We start from the raw sequence: 13,081 nt of genomic DNA on the forward strand, positions 1-13,081 counted from the left end.
GTTCTATTGCTAGCTTGATTAAGTGACTGGACTTTCATACACACAAACAGACCATTTTGTTTTCCAAAACAGAAGGCGTGGACTCCAGTCACATGACTTGGACGCAAGTCACAAATTTGATGACTTGATAGAAAATAAAATAAATATCTCCAGATTTGACTTGGACTTGGAGCCTCAAGACACAGGACTCAACTTTGACTTGAAACTAATGACTTGAAATGGTTTTGTAACGTTTTGTCACTCCTTTTGTGGCACAGGGTCTCCGTGGATTAGGCCTAATTTCCACGCAGCCAGAGAGAGTACACTGATTGGACCAGCAAACTGTCAATCAATACAGGTCGAATAAGGGTGAGCTTGTGCACTGAGGTTTTAGGGGGCTGCGAGTGTGAAACTTAATGTGGGAAATATATTTTCTCCATACATAGACTATTTGAATAGGCTACATATAGTCTACCGTGTGTATGTTATATTTATACCTGTGCTTATTCAAACTGGTCACTAACATAGGCCTACAGCATTGCATCAAATTCTTGTTTCAAAAACATCTAATCTGTGCTTCAGAATCCAGAAATTGCACGTTTTAACTGTTGACCAATGACCAGTTAGCAACATTGGCGCACATATCCAGATTAGTAGCCAAGTTTCAATCCAATTGACACAGATTTTCATGCGAATATTCTAAAATCTGCATAAAACAATGTGAGCATTTTCCCACCAGAGATGTGTTTCAATCAAATGTATTTATTGGGGATAAAAGGCTGTGCGTGATGATGAAGTGCACATAAAAATAACTTTTGTGATTACATTCCCATGTACTGAATGAAAAATATATTCAATTGGTTTCCATCACATTTTAAACTCAACTGATGGTTTTGTTACATAAACTGTTGCGGTATATAACAAACGTGCCCAGTCCGGTCTTGACACATGACTCTAGCCATCAGGTCGCAGATACAGTGCGGGTAGGCTACCTACATTATGAAATTATTACGGAAAAGAGCGATGTTTTTAATGGTCAAAATTCAGCCAAGAATTGATCACCGTGCACGCTCACCACCCTGTGAAGTTCATCATAATTGATTTAATCTGCAGCCTAATAAACTGCATAGTTTCCCGAGTCGTAGTGGGAGGATCACACACCATATCATCGAGTGACTCCCAATTTACTTCGATATGATGGAATATCATATCAATATTTGCGCATGAAGGCGTTTCCATCGCCATTTCTCGCATAATTAATTTCACCAACACAAAAAGATCCCACCATGTCTGTCGGCATTTATTTAAAAAATTCCGGCATATCCTTTTTCTATCAACTCGGTCTTGACTGTTTTCATGCATCAGGTAATTCATCCTCATTAAATTGTTGGATGGAAACCTGATTGGTGACCAGACATTTTCTTCGGTTTTGCCTGGCAAAAACAGAGTAGCCTAACTACATTCATATTATCCATAAAAATACAGTTTAGCAATCTGCTACGGATGCATCTTTGCCAGAACAGGAGGCTACCTGCTGATTTCATTGATCATTTTCATATTTCAGAAAGACCTAGTTTGGGTGGATTAATTATATAGCCCAACCTGTGGTCGATACTGGCTATATGATAAAAGATACTGTACACTACATGAACAAAAGTATGTGGACACCTGCTCGTCAAACATCTCATTCCAAAATCATGGGCATTAATATAGCCTCCACTCTTTTGGGAAGGCTTTCCACTAGATTTTGGAACATTGCTGTGGGGACTTGCTTCCATTCAGCCACAAGAGCATTAGTGAGGTCGGGCACTGATGTTGGGCGATTAGGCCTGGCTCGCAGTCAGCATTCCAATTCATCCCAAAGGTGTTCGATGGGGTTGAGGTCAGGGCTCTGTGCAGGCCTGTCAAGTTCTTCCACACCGATCTCAACAAACCATTTCTGTATGGATCTCACTTTGTGCATGGGGGCATTGTCATGCTGAAACAGGAAAGGGCCTTCCCCAAACGGATGCCTCAAAGTTGGAGGCACAGAATCGTCTAGAATGTAATTGTATGCTGTAGTTTTAGGATTTCCCTTGACTGGAACTAAGGGGCTTAGCCCGAACCATGAAAAACAGCCCCAGACCATGATTCCGGCTCCATCAAACTTTACAGTTGGCACTATGCATTGGCGCAGGTAGCATTGGTGCAGTTTGGAACTTGGTAGTGAGTGTTGCAACCGAGAACAGACGATTTTTACATGCTATGCGCTTCAGCACTCAGCAGTACCGTTCTGTGAGTTTGTGTGGTCTAACTCTTCACAGAAATTGTACAAACTGACTTGTTGGAAAGGTGGCATCCTATGACGGTGCCACATTGAAAGTCACTGAGTTCTTCAGTATGGCCATTCTACTGCCAATGTTTGTCAATGGAGATTACATAGCTGTGTGCTCGATTTTATACACCTGTCAGCAACGGGTGTGGCTGAAATTGCCAAATCCAATTATTTGAAGGGGTGTCCACATACTTTTGTATATATAGTGTCGCTGTAACATTGCACTACCTTCAATAGTGCCAGTAAACCCAGAGTCACCTCTTCACTGTTGACGTTGAGACTGGTGTTTTGCGGGAAGCTGCCAGTTGAGGACTTGTGAGGCGTCTGTTTCTTACACTAGACACACTAATGTACTTTTCCTCTTGCTCAGTTGTGCCTCGCACTCATCTTTCTATTCTGGTTAGAGCCAGTTTGCGCCGTTCTGTGAAAGGAGTAGTACACAGTGTTGTACGAGATCTTCAGTTTCTTGGCAATTTCTCGCATAGAATAGCTTTCATTTCTCAGAACAAGAATAGACTGACGAGTTTCAGAAGAAAGTGCTATGTTTCTGGCCATTTTGAGCACGTAATCGAACCCACAAGTGCTGATGCTCCAGATACCCAACTAGTCTAAAGAAGGCCAGTTTGATTGCTTCTTTAATCAGGACAACAGTTTTCAGCTGTGCTACAAAAAGATGCCATTACTATTTCTCTTTATAGTGACTTCGTCCCACCTCTGCCAGATAGGCTACCTTGCAAGTGAGGCAAAGCCTTTATATAAGGATTAGGCTAGTTTAATGTTTATTTTCCAAGTTTGTTGTCTCTGGAGATAACACTGAGTGGCCAAATTCAACATCTTTGAATTAATTAATTATATTTTATATCTAGGACATTACCTCTTAGATTGAATGGTCATGACAGATCTAGTTGAATCATTTGTCAAATAGGAAAATAAACCATACAGACAATATTTATGATCAATGCCACCTTTCAGCATGAAAGGGGTGGCAGGTAGCCTAGTGGTTAGAGTGTTGGGTCAGTAACTGAAAGGTTGCTGGATCGAATTCTTGAGCTGACAAGGTAAAAATCTGTTGTTCTGCCCCTGAACAAAGTAGATAACCCACTATTCCCTGGTAGGCTGTCATTGTAAATAAGAATTTATTCATAACTGATTTACCAGGTTATGTAAAGTTTATATAAAAAATGAAGAGCATGTATTTTCTCTCCACGTGGTTCTCCGACAGAGGGCGCTTTTACGCCTTCGACAGCAACAAGCACGTGTTGTTGTCCTCCGGGTTCCCATAAATCAATTTTGTAGTTTATTTTGGCACTGACTTTAACCCAGAAGTAAAATCTCGCGTAATTTGGTCAGCTGACACACTGCCACTGGACAGGGCCGTTGCCAGTGAGTCGCTTGCATCAAAGATTGTGAACTCTGTGCGGCTTGCATCGTGCTATACCTCTGTGGCGTGCAAAGCTATTAGCTAGTAACAGAGAACATACGAAAGGTCCGGGGAAAGGGGTGTCGTCTGAAAGCTGGAAACGGTGAAAGAAACAACTGAAGTAAGGAACCTTTAGTGAACAGATATATTGTTATCACTATTCCGCTCTTATAGCATTAGCTAGTTAACTTCCGCGTGTGTAGCTAGCTAACGTTAGCTGGCTAGCTAACGTAGGTAAGTCACAAACCCAGCCAACTAACGTTAGCTAGTTAACTAAGTTAATAACTCGAGGAAAGTGTATTTGTTTGGTAGTTAACTAAAAGGCACAGCCCATGCAATTTGTATCAATTGGGTTATCTAGTTATCTAACGTTACCTCACAGATAGCAATAAGGCCGGTTATTTATACAAATCCTTGGTTACCTAGCTACGTAGTTAGCTACCGTTAGCACGAAGACCGTAGCAAACGTTTTGAAACGGAAACCGTTTACTCCAAACGTAAAACGTTTTGCAACGAAAACTACATTTTCTATTGGACAAATTCCGGTAGGCCCCTCCCCGTTTAATTCTGTTTGATTCCGTCTGGTTCTGTATGGTTCCTAGTGAATACCTAGATCGAAAATATACAAGACAACGTCGTCACAAATTTGGGACCAGCGCCCATAGCGATCCAATTCCTAATTCTATACCAGCGTCCTTACTAACGATTAGTGCCGTTGCTAACTAGCACAGTTGGTCCCTCTGGCATCCCATCCTGCTGGTCCCAGAGCCATGCATTTACCCGAGAATAGGGCAAAGCGATTTCTGCAATATGATGCATTTACATGACAGTTCAACATTCTAAGGCAGCCATGTTAGCTCCCCATTAACATTACATTGGCAATACTTAAACAATGCGATGTAACAGAATGTCTAGATTTATAACAATATTAAACATTCTGAAAGTTGGCCTAGTTCTCTAAATGTGTCGCTGGCTGATCCCATTGTTGCAAATAGTTCTGGGATATTAGAATCCCGTTGTCTTAACCTTTCTCTTCAACCTAGGTGTATATGCTAGTCTCTACCTGGTTGGTTACTGCTGGCTAGCAAAGAACCCAAATGACAGAAAAGTGCTGACAGTGAGGCTTGGTACAGGCTAGTAACGTTACTGCATACCAAACTTTTGGTTTATGGCTTAGGCTAATGTTACCCCCTGCTGGGATAGAATTTTGTTATTTTGCTAGCTTTGACTGTTTTAAATATTTACCAGTTAGCTACCTAAAGAAAAACAACGTGGCTAGCTAAGTTAGCTAGCTACGACCTTTCTAACCCATTATCTACTATACCTATTGTGTGTATGAGAGACTGAGAAAGAGACAGGGAGACTGTACCAGGAGGACTAACATACAAACTTGTTATTCATGTGGAGGAGAGTTTTTTTTGTAACCTAGCAACACAAGAACAGCCCCTTACTCACAGCCATCATCAGTTCAAGGCGGCTAAGAGGAATCACTGTCTGAACAGATTAGTAACTGTGGTCTTTTAATGATTCACGTAAGCCCACGGTGCATCAGAGGTAACGATGATGATCTCTGTGCTCATGAATGTGGGTGTAATCCTTTTTACCACTCCCAGGCCTGATGTTATGTTTCAGATTTTAAGTTTTAATGTCACATGCACAAGTACAGTACAATTCCTTTCTTGCTAGCTCTAAACCCAACAATGCAGTAATCAATATCAATGTAGTACTAAAAATAACACAAGGTAGAACAAAAACACACAATAAATCTAAATATAAAGGACATGAGAAGTAAGTAAGCTATATACAGGGCCAGTTCTAATACCATATTTGCACAGCAGGGTTACTGGACTGCTAGACCTTGATATGTATAGGGGTAAGGTAACTAGGTATTTTATTAGGATGCCTATTAGGTGTTGCAAAAGCAGCAGCTACTCTTCCTGGGGTCCACACAAAACATGAAACATGACATAATACAGAACATTAATAGATAAGTACAGCTCAAGGACAGAACTACATCAATTTAAAAATGGCATATGCAGCCTACATATCAATACATGCACACAAACTATCTCGGTCAAATAGGGGAGAGGTGTTGCTGTCTGTTTTTTTTAAACCAGGTTTGCTGTTCATTTGAGCAATATGCGATGGGAGTTCCATGCAATAATGTCTCTAATATTGTACGCTCTCTTGAATTTGTTCTGGATTTGGGGACTGTGAAAAGATCCCTGGTGGCATGTCTGGTGGGGAAAGTGTGTGTTAGAGCTGTGTGTAATCTGACTATGCAAACAATTTTGAACACATTAATGTTTCTTATAAAAAGAAGTGATGCAGTCACTCTCCTCAACTCTTAGCCAAGAGAGACTGGCATGCATAGTATTTATATTAGCCCTCTGATTACAATGAAGAGAAAGGTGTGCTGCTCTGTTCTGGGCCAGCTGCAGCTTACCTAAGTCTTTCCTTGCAGCACTCGACAACACGACTGGACAATAATCAAGATAGGACAAAACTAAAGTTTGCAGGACTTGCTTTTTGGTATGCGGTGTCATAAAAGCAGAGCATCTCTCTATTACGAACAGACCTCCCCATCTTTACAACCATTGAATCTATATTTTTTGACCATGACTGTTTACAATTTAAGGTAACACTGTAATTTAGTCTCCTCAACTTGTTCAACAGCCACACCATTCATTACCAGATTCAGCTGAGGTCTAGAACTTAGGGAATGATATGTACCAAATACAATGCTTTTAGTTTTAGATGTTCAGGACCAGTTTAAGGACAGGTATTTTTGGGAGAACAGATGCATCCGCTAAAGTCTGTGAATCTCAAGGTATTAGGGTAAAATATTAAGACACTTTGAAAGGAAGGCTTGCCTACACAAAAACAACAATGATGAAAATATTAAAAGTTTCTTATACTTTAGAGAGGAAAATTGACAGTTATGGATGTGATGCTGTGCAAAATGAGTGTTAATATATTCAAGATTTCTTCACCAAATTTCATCATGATAGTGTTGTAGTCATCTGAAAATGCAGTGTACCTCATGAGCCAAGAAATCACCATTAACTTGAATACATATTGCATAGGCTATGCACTCGTGGGTCCCGTGTTAACCAACGAAAAATGCACAAATGTGCTAAAATGCTTTACAATTCTTTATTTGTAAATTTGAGGGTTGCATACCTCTAAGTATATAAATATTAGCATTTTCATAACACTAGAGGAGAATTGGATGTGACATTCTGCATTATGAATGTGACAGGGTCCCAAAAGAGACTGAAATGATGACACTGCACTCTATTTCAAATGTACACAGTTTTAGTTATTTCATTCTAAATCATGAATGACATATGTTTGATACCATTCCTCATTACGTTCCATATACAGGTTATTTCTCCCCCCCCCAACCTTTAATCAACCTGGTAGGCTAGTTGCGAACAAGTTCTCATTTGCAACTGCGACCTGGCCAAGATAAAGCAAAGTAGTTCGACACATACAACACAGGAATAAACAACACATTGCTCAGATGGTAGAGCATGGTGTTTGCAACACCAGCATGGTGTGTGCAACGCCCGGGTTGTGGGTTCGATTCCCACGGGGGGCCAGTACAAAAAAAAAATGCATGCAATGTATGCATTCACTACTGTAAGTCGCTCTGGATAAGAGCGTCTGCTAAATGACTAAAATGTAAAATAAACCAACATACAGTAGAAAAAGTCTATATTCAGTATGTGCAAATGTGGTAGGATAAGGGAGGTAAGGCAATAAATAGGCCATGGTGCCGAAGTAATTACAATATAGCAATTAAACACTGGAATGGTAGATGTGCAAAAGATGAATGTGCAAGTAGAGATACTGGGATGCAAAGGAGCAAGATAAATAAATACAGTATGGGGATGAAGTAGTTGGATGGGCTATTTACAGATGGGCTATGTACAGGTGCAGTGATCTGTGAGCTGCTCTGACAGCTAGTGCTTAAAGCTAGTGAGGGAGATACGAGTCTCCAGCTTCAGTGATTTTTGCAGTTGGTTCCAGTCATTGGCAGCAGAGAACTGGAAGGAAAGGCGGCCAAATGAGGAATTGGCTTTGAGGGTGACCAGTGAGATGTACCTGCTGGAGCGCGTGCTATGGTTGGGTGCTGCTATGGTGACCAGTGAGCTGAGATAAGGCGGGGCTTTACCTAGCAGAGACTTGTAGATGACCTCCTGGAGCCAGTGGTTTTGGCGTCATTGAAGTCGGAAGTTTACATACACCTTAGCCAAATACATTTAAACTCAGTTTTTCACAATTCCTGACATTTATTCCTAGTAAAAATCCCCTGTCTTAGGTCAGTTAGGATCACCACTTCATTTTAAGAATGTGAAATGTCAGAATAATAGAAGAGAATTATTTATTTCAGCTTTTATTTCTTTCATCACATTCCCAATGGGTCAGAAGTTTACATACACTCAATTAGTATTTGGTAGCATTGCCTTTAAATTGTTTAACTTGGGTCAAATGTTATTGGGTGGCCTTCCACAAGCTTCCCACAATAAGTTGGGTGGATTTTGGCCCATTCCTTCTGACAGAGCTGGTGTAACTGAGTTGGATTTGTAGGCCTCCTTGCTCGCACATGCTTTTTCAGTTCTGCCCACAAATTTTCTATGGGATTGAGGTCAGGGCTTTGTGATGGCCACTCCAATACCTTGACTTTGTTGTCCTTAAGCCTATGCTTTGGGGTCATTGTCCATTTGGAAGACCCATTTGCAACCAAACTTTAACTTCCTGACTGATGTCTTGAGATGTTGCTTCAATATATCCACAGTTTTCCTAACCTCATGATGCCATGTATTTTGTGAAGTGCACCACTCCCTCCTGCAGCAAAGCACCCTCACAACATGATTCTGCCACCACCGTGCTTCAGGGTTGAGATGTTCTTCGGCTTGCAAGCCTCCCCCTTTTTCCTCCAAACATAACGATGGTCATTATGGCCAAACAGTAATATTTTTGTTTCATCAGACCAGAGGACATTTCTCCAAAAAGTACGATCTTTGTCCCCATGTGCAGTTGCAAACCGTAGTCTGGCTTTTTTATGGCGGTTTTGGAGCAGTGGCTTCTTCCTTGCTGAGCGGCCTTTCAGGATATGTCGATATAGGACTTGTTTTACTGTGGATATAGATACTTTTGTACCTGTTTCCTCCAGCATCTTCACAAGGTCCTTTTCTCTTGATCTGGGATTGATTTGCACTTTTCACACTAAAGTACATTCATCTCTAGGAGACAGAACGTGTCTCCTTCCTGAGCGGTATGACAGCTGCGTGGTCCCATGGTGTTTATACTCGCATACTGTTGTTTGTACAGATGAACGTGGTACCTTCAGGCGTTTGAAAATTGGTCCCAAGGATGAAACAGACTTGTGGAGGTCAACATTTTTTTTCTGAGGTCTTGGCTGATTGATTTTCCCATGATGTCAAGCAAAGAGGCGCTGAGCTTGAAGGTAGGCCTGGAAATACATCCACAGGTACACCTCCAATTGACTCAAATGATGATCAGAAGCTTCTGAAGCCATCACATCATTTTCTGGAATTTTCCAAGCTGTTTAAAGGCACAGTCAACTTAGTGTATGATAACTTCTGACCCACTTGAATTGTGATAGTGTGAATTATAAGTGAAATAATGTCTGTAAACAATTGTTGGAAAAATTACAAAGTAGATGTCCTAACCGACTTGCCAAAACTATAGTTTGTTAAGAAGACATTTGTGGAGTGGTTGAATATTGAGTTTTAATGACTCCAACCTAAGTGTATGTAAACTTCCGACTTCAACTGTACCTGCAGTGGGGGAAAAAAGAATTTGATCCCCTGCTGATTTTGTACGTTTGCCCACTTACAAAGAAATTATCAGTCTATAATTTTAATAGTAGGTTTATTTGAACAGTGAGAGACAGAATAACAACAACAAAAAATCCAGAAAAACGCATGTCAAAAATGTTATGAAATGATCTGCATTTTAATGAGGGGAAAAAAGTATACTGCTCAAAAAAATAAAGGGAACACTTAAACAACACATTGTCTATCACAACGTCTATCACACTTCTGTGGAATCAAACTGTCCACTTAGGAAGCAACACTGATTGACAATAAATGTCACATGCTGTTGTGCAAATGGAATAGACAACAGGTGGAAATTATAGGCAATAAGCAAGACACCCCCAATAAAGGAGTGGTTCAGCAGGTGGTGACCACAGACCACTTCTCAGTTCCTATGCTTCCTGGCTGATGTTTTGGTCACTTTTGAATGCTGGCGGTGCTTTCACTCTAGTGGTAGCATGAGACGGAGTCTACAACCCACACAAGTGGCTCAGGTAGTGCAGCTCATCCAGGATGGCACATCAATGCGAGCTGTGGCAAGAAGGTTTGCTGTGTCTGTCAGCGTAGTGTCCAGAGCATGGAGGCGCTACCAGGAGACAGGCCAGTACATCAGGAGACGTGGAGGAGGCCGTAGGAGGGCAACAACCCAGCAGCAGGACCGCTACCTCCGCCTTTGTGCAAGGAGGAGCAGGAGGAGGACTGCCAGAGCCCTGCAAAATGACCTCCAGCAGGCCACAAATGTGCATGTGTCTGCTCAAACGGTCAGAAACAGACTCCATGAGGGTGGTATGAGGGCCCGACTTCCACAGGTGGGGGTTGTGCTTACAGCCTCCCATTAGGTACTGAGATGAGATCCTCAGACCATATGCTGGTGCGGTTGGCCCTGGGTTCCTCCTAATGCAAGACAATGCTAGACCTCATGTGGCTGGAGTGTGTCAGCAGTTCCTGCAAGAGGAAGGCCTTGATGCTATAGACTGGCCCGCCCGTTCCCCAGACCTGAATCCAATTGAGCACATCTGGGACATCATGTCTCACTCCATCCACCAACGCCACGTTGCACCACAGACTGTCCAGGAGTTGGCGGATGCTTTAGTCCAGGTCTGGGAGGAGATCCCTCAGGAGACCATCCGCCACCTCATCAGGAGCATGCCCAGGCGTTGTAGGGAGGTTACAGGCACGTGGAGGCCACACACACTACTGAGCCTCATTTTGACTTGTTTTAAGGACATTACATCAAAGTTGGATCAGCCTGTAGTGTGGTTTTCCACTTTAATTTTGAGTGTGACTCCAAATCCAGACCTCCATGGGTTGATAAATTGGATTTCCATTGATTATTTTTGTGATTTTTGTTGTCAGCACATTCAACTATGTAAAGAAAAAAGTTTTTCATAAGATTATCTCTTTCATTCAGATCTAGGATGTGTTGTTTAAGTGTTCCCTTTATTTTTTTGAGCAGTGTATTTGACCCCTCTGCAAAACATGACTTAGTACTTGGTGGCAAAACCCTTGTTGGCAATCACAGAGGTCAGACGTTTCTTTTAGTTGGCCACCAGGAGTGATTTTGTCGCACTCCTCTTTGCAGATCTTCTCCAAGTCATTAACCTGTCTGGGCTTGTGGGACGCTTGCATCCCACCCTAATCAACAGCCAGTGGAATCGCGTTGCGCTAAATGCAAAACCTCATAAATGCTATAACTTCAATTTCTCAAACATATGACTATTTTACACCGTTTTATAGATACACCTCTCCTGAATCGAACCACGTTGTCCGATTTCAAAAAGGCTTTACAGCAAAAGCAAAACATTAGATTGTCAGCAGAGTACCCAGCCAGAAATAATCACACAGCCATTTTCAAAGCAACTAGCATGCATCACAAATACCCAAAACACAGCTAAATGCAGCACTAACCTTTGACAACCATCAGATGACACTCCTAGGACATCATGTTACACAACACATGCATTTTTTGTTCGATAAAGTTCATATTTATATATAAAAACAGCATTTTACATCGGCGCATGACGTTCAGAAAAACTTTTCCCTCAAATGCTTCCGATGAATCAGCGCTACAATTTACAAAATTACTATTCGAAAACATTGTTAAAATGTAATATTGTCATTCAAAGACTTATAGATTAACATGTCTTGAATGCCATCTCTTTGCCAGATTTAAATATAACTTTACTGGGAAATCACACTTTGCAATAAACGACGTGGTATTCCCAGAAAAAAAGTCTAGGCTATAAATGTTGGAGCCATCTTGGAATGACCAACCATCAAAAATACTATTGTAAATAATCCCTTACCTTTGATTATCTTTATCAGAAGGCACGTCTAGGAATCCCAGGTCCATAACAAATTTAGTTTTGTTCAAAAAAGTTAATAATTTATGTCCCAATAGTGTTAGCGCGCTCCGAAGGCTAGTGAAAATGTACCGTGTGCGTCTGACTTGTCGTCAGGAATGAGCAAAAAATATATATTTAAGTTCGTTCAAACATGTCAAACGTTGTATAACATAAATCTTTAGGGGCTTTTTCAACCAGGGCTTCAATAATATTCCATTGGGACGGTTGCATTGTCTTTCAAAACGTTTCGAAAAGGGAGAGTACCCATGGGCGCCGACGTCACAATGGTAATGGCCCATCCCCTGTGACCAAGGTAAACATCCTCTCTTTCAGTCACTTTTGATAGGAGGCTCAAACCACTTTGTAAAGACTGGGGACATCTAGTGGAAGCCATAGGAAGTGCTAAATGAATCGCAAGCCCCTGTGTTTCAATGGCAAATGTTTGAAGTGATATCCACACATCAGATTTCAGTTTCCTGTCAGGATTTGTCTCAGGGTTTTGACTGCCATATGAGTTATGTTATACTCAGACACCATTCAAACAGTTTTAGAAACTTTAGGGTGTTTTCTATCCAAATCAAACAATTATATGCATATTCTAGTTACTGGGCAGGAGTAGTAACCAGATTAAATCTGGTACGTTTTTTTATCCGGCCGTGCAAATACTGCCCCCTAGCCCTAACAGGTTAACCTCTCTGGGCTAGGCGGGACGAATTCGTCCCACCTATGCAACAGCCAGTTGAATCCCGTGGCGCGATTTTCAAATACCTTAGAAATGCTATTACTTAAATTTCTCAAACATATGACTATTTTACAGCATTTTAAAGACAAGACTCTCGTTAATCTAACCACACTGTCCGATTTCAAAAAGGCTTTACAACGAAAGCAAAACATTAGATTATGTCAGCAGAGTACCCAGCCAGAAATAATCAGACACCCATTTTTCAAGATAGCATATCATGTCACAAAAACCCAGAAGACAGCTAAATGCAGCACTAACCTTTGATCTTCATCAGATGACACACCTAGGACATTGTTATACAATACATGCATGTTTTGTTCAATCAAGTTCATATTTATATCAAAAAACAGCTTTTTACATTAGCATGTGACGTTCAGAACTAGCATACCCCCCGCAAACTTCCGGTGAATTTACTAAATTACTCACGATAAA

At 41.2% G+C, this 13,081-nt stretch overlaps 1 protein-coding gene across 5 annotated transcripts in view; it reads left to right on the top strand.

Annotated features, from left to right (window-relative positions):
- Positions 1-3,543: 3,543 nt before the first annotated feature.
- Positions 3,544-13,081, top strand: part of LOC106604462 (ecto-NOX disulfide-thiol exchanger 2) — a 325,983-nt gene continuing 316,445 nt past the window's right edge. For 4 of the 5 annotated variants that reach the window (XM_014199101.2, XM_014199098.2, XM_014199100.2 and 1 more), the window contains exon 1: positions 3,544-3,834. The gene's annotated coding sequence lies outside the window, so the exon portion shown is untranslated. The remainder of the gene's footprint in view (positions 3,835-13,081) is intronic. The other variant, XM_045717984.1, reaches the window with a different exon arrangement.

The sequence above is a fragment of the Salmo salar genome, chromosome ssa05 (genome assembly GCF_905237065.1).
Source record: "Salmo salar chromosome ssa05, Ssal_v3.1, whole genome shotgun sequence".
NCBI classification, from domain to species: domain Eukaryota; kingdom Metazoa; phylum Chordata; class Actinopteri; order Salmoniformes; family Salmonidae; genus Salmo; species Salmo salar.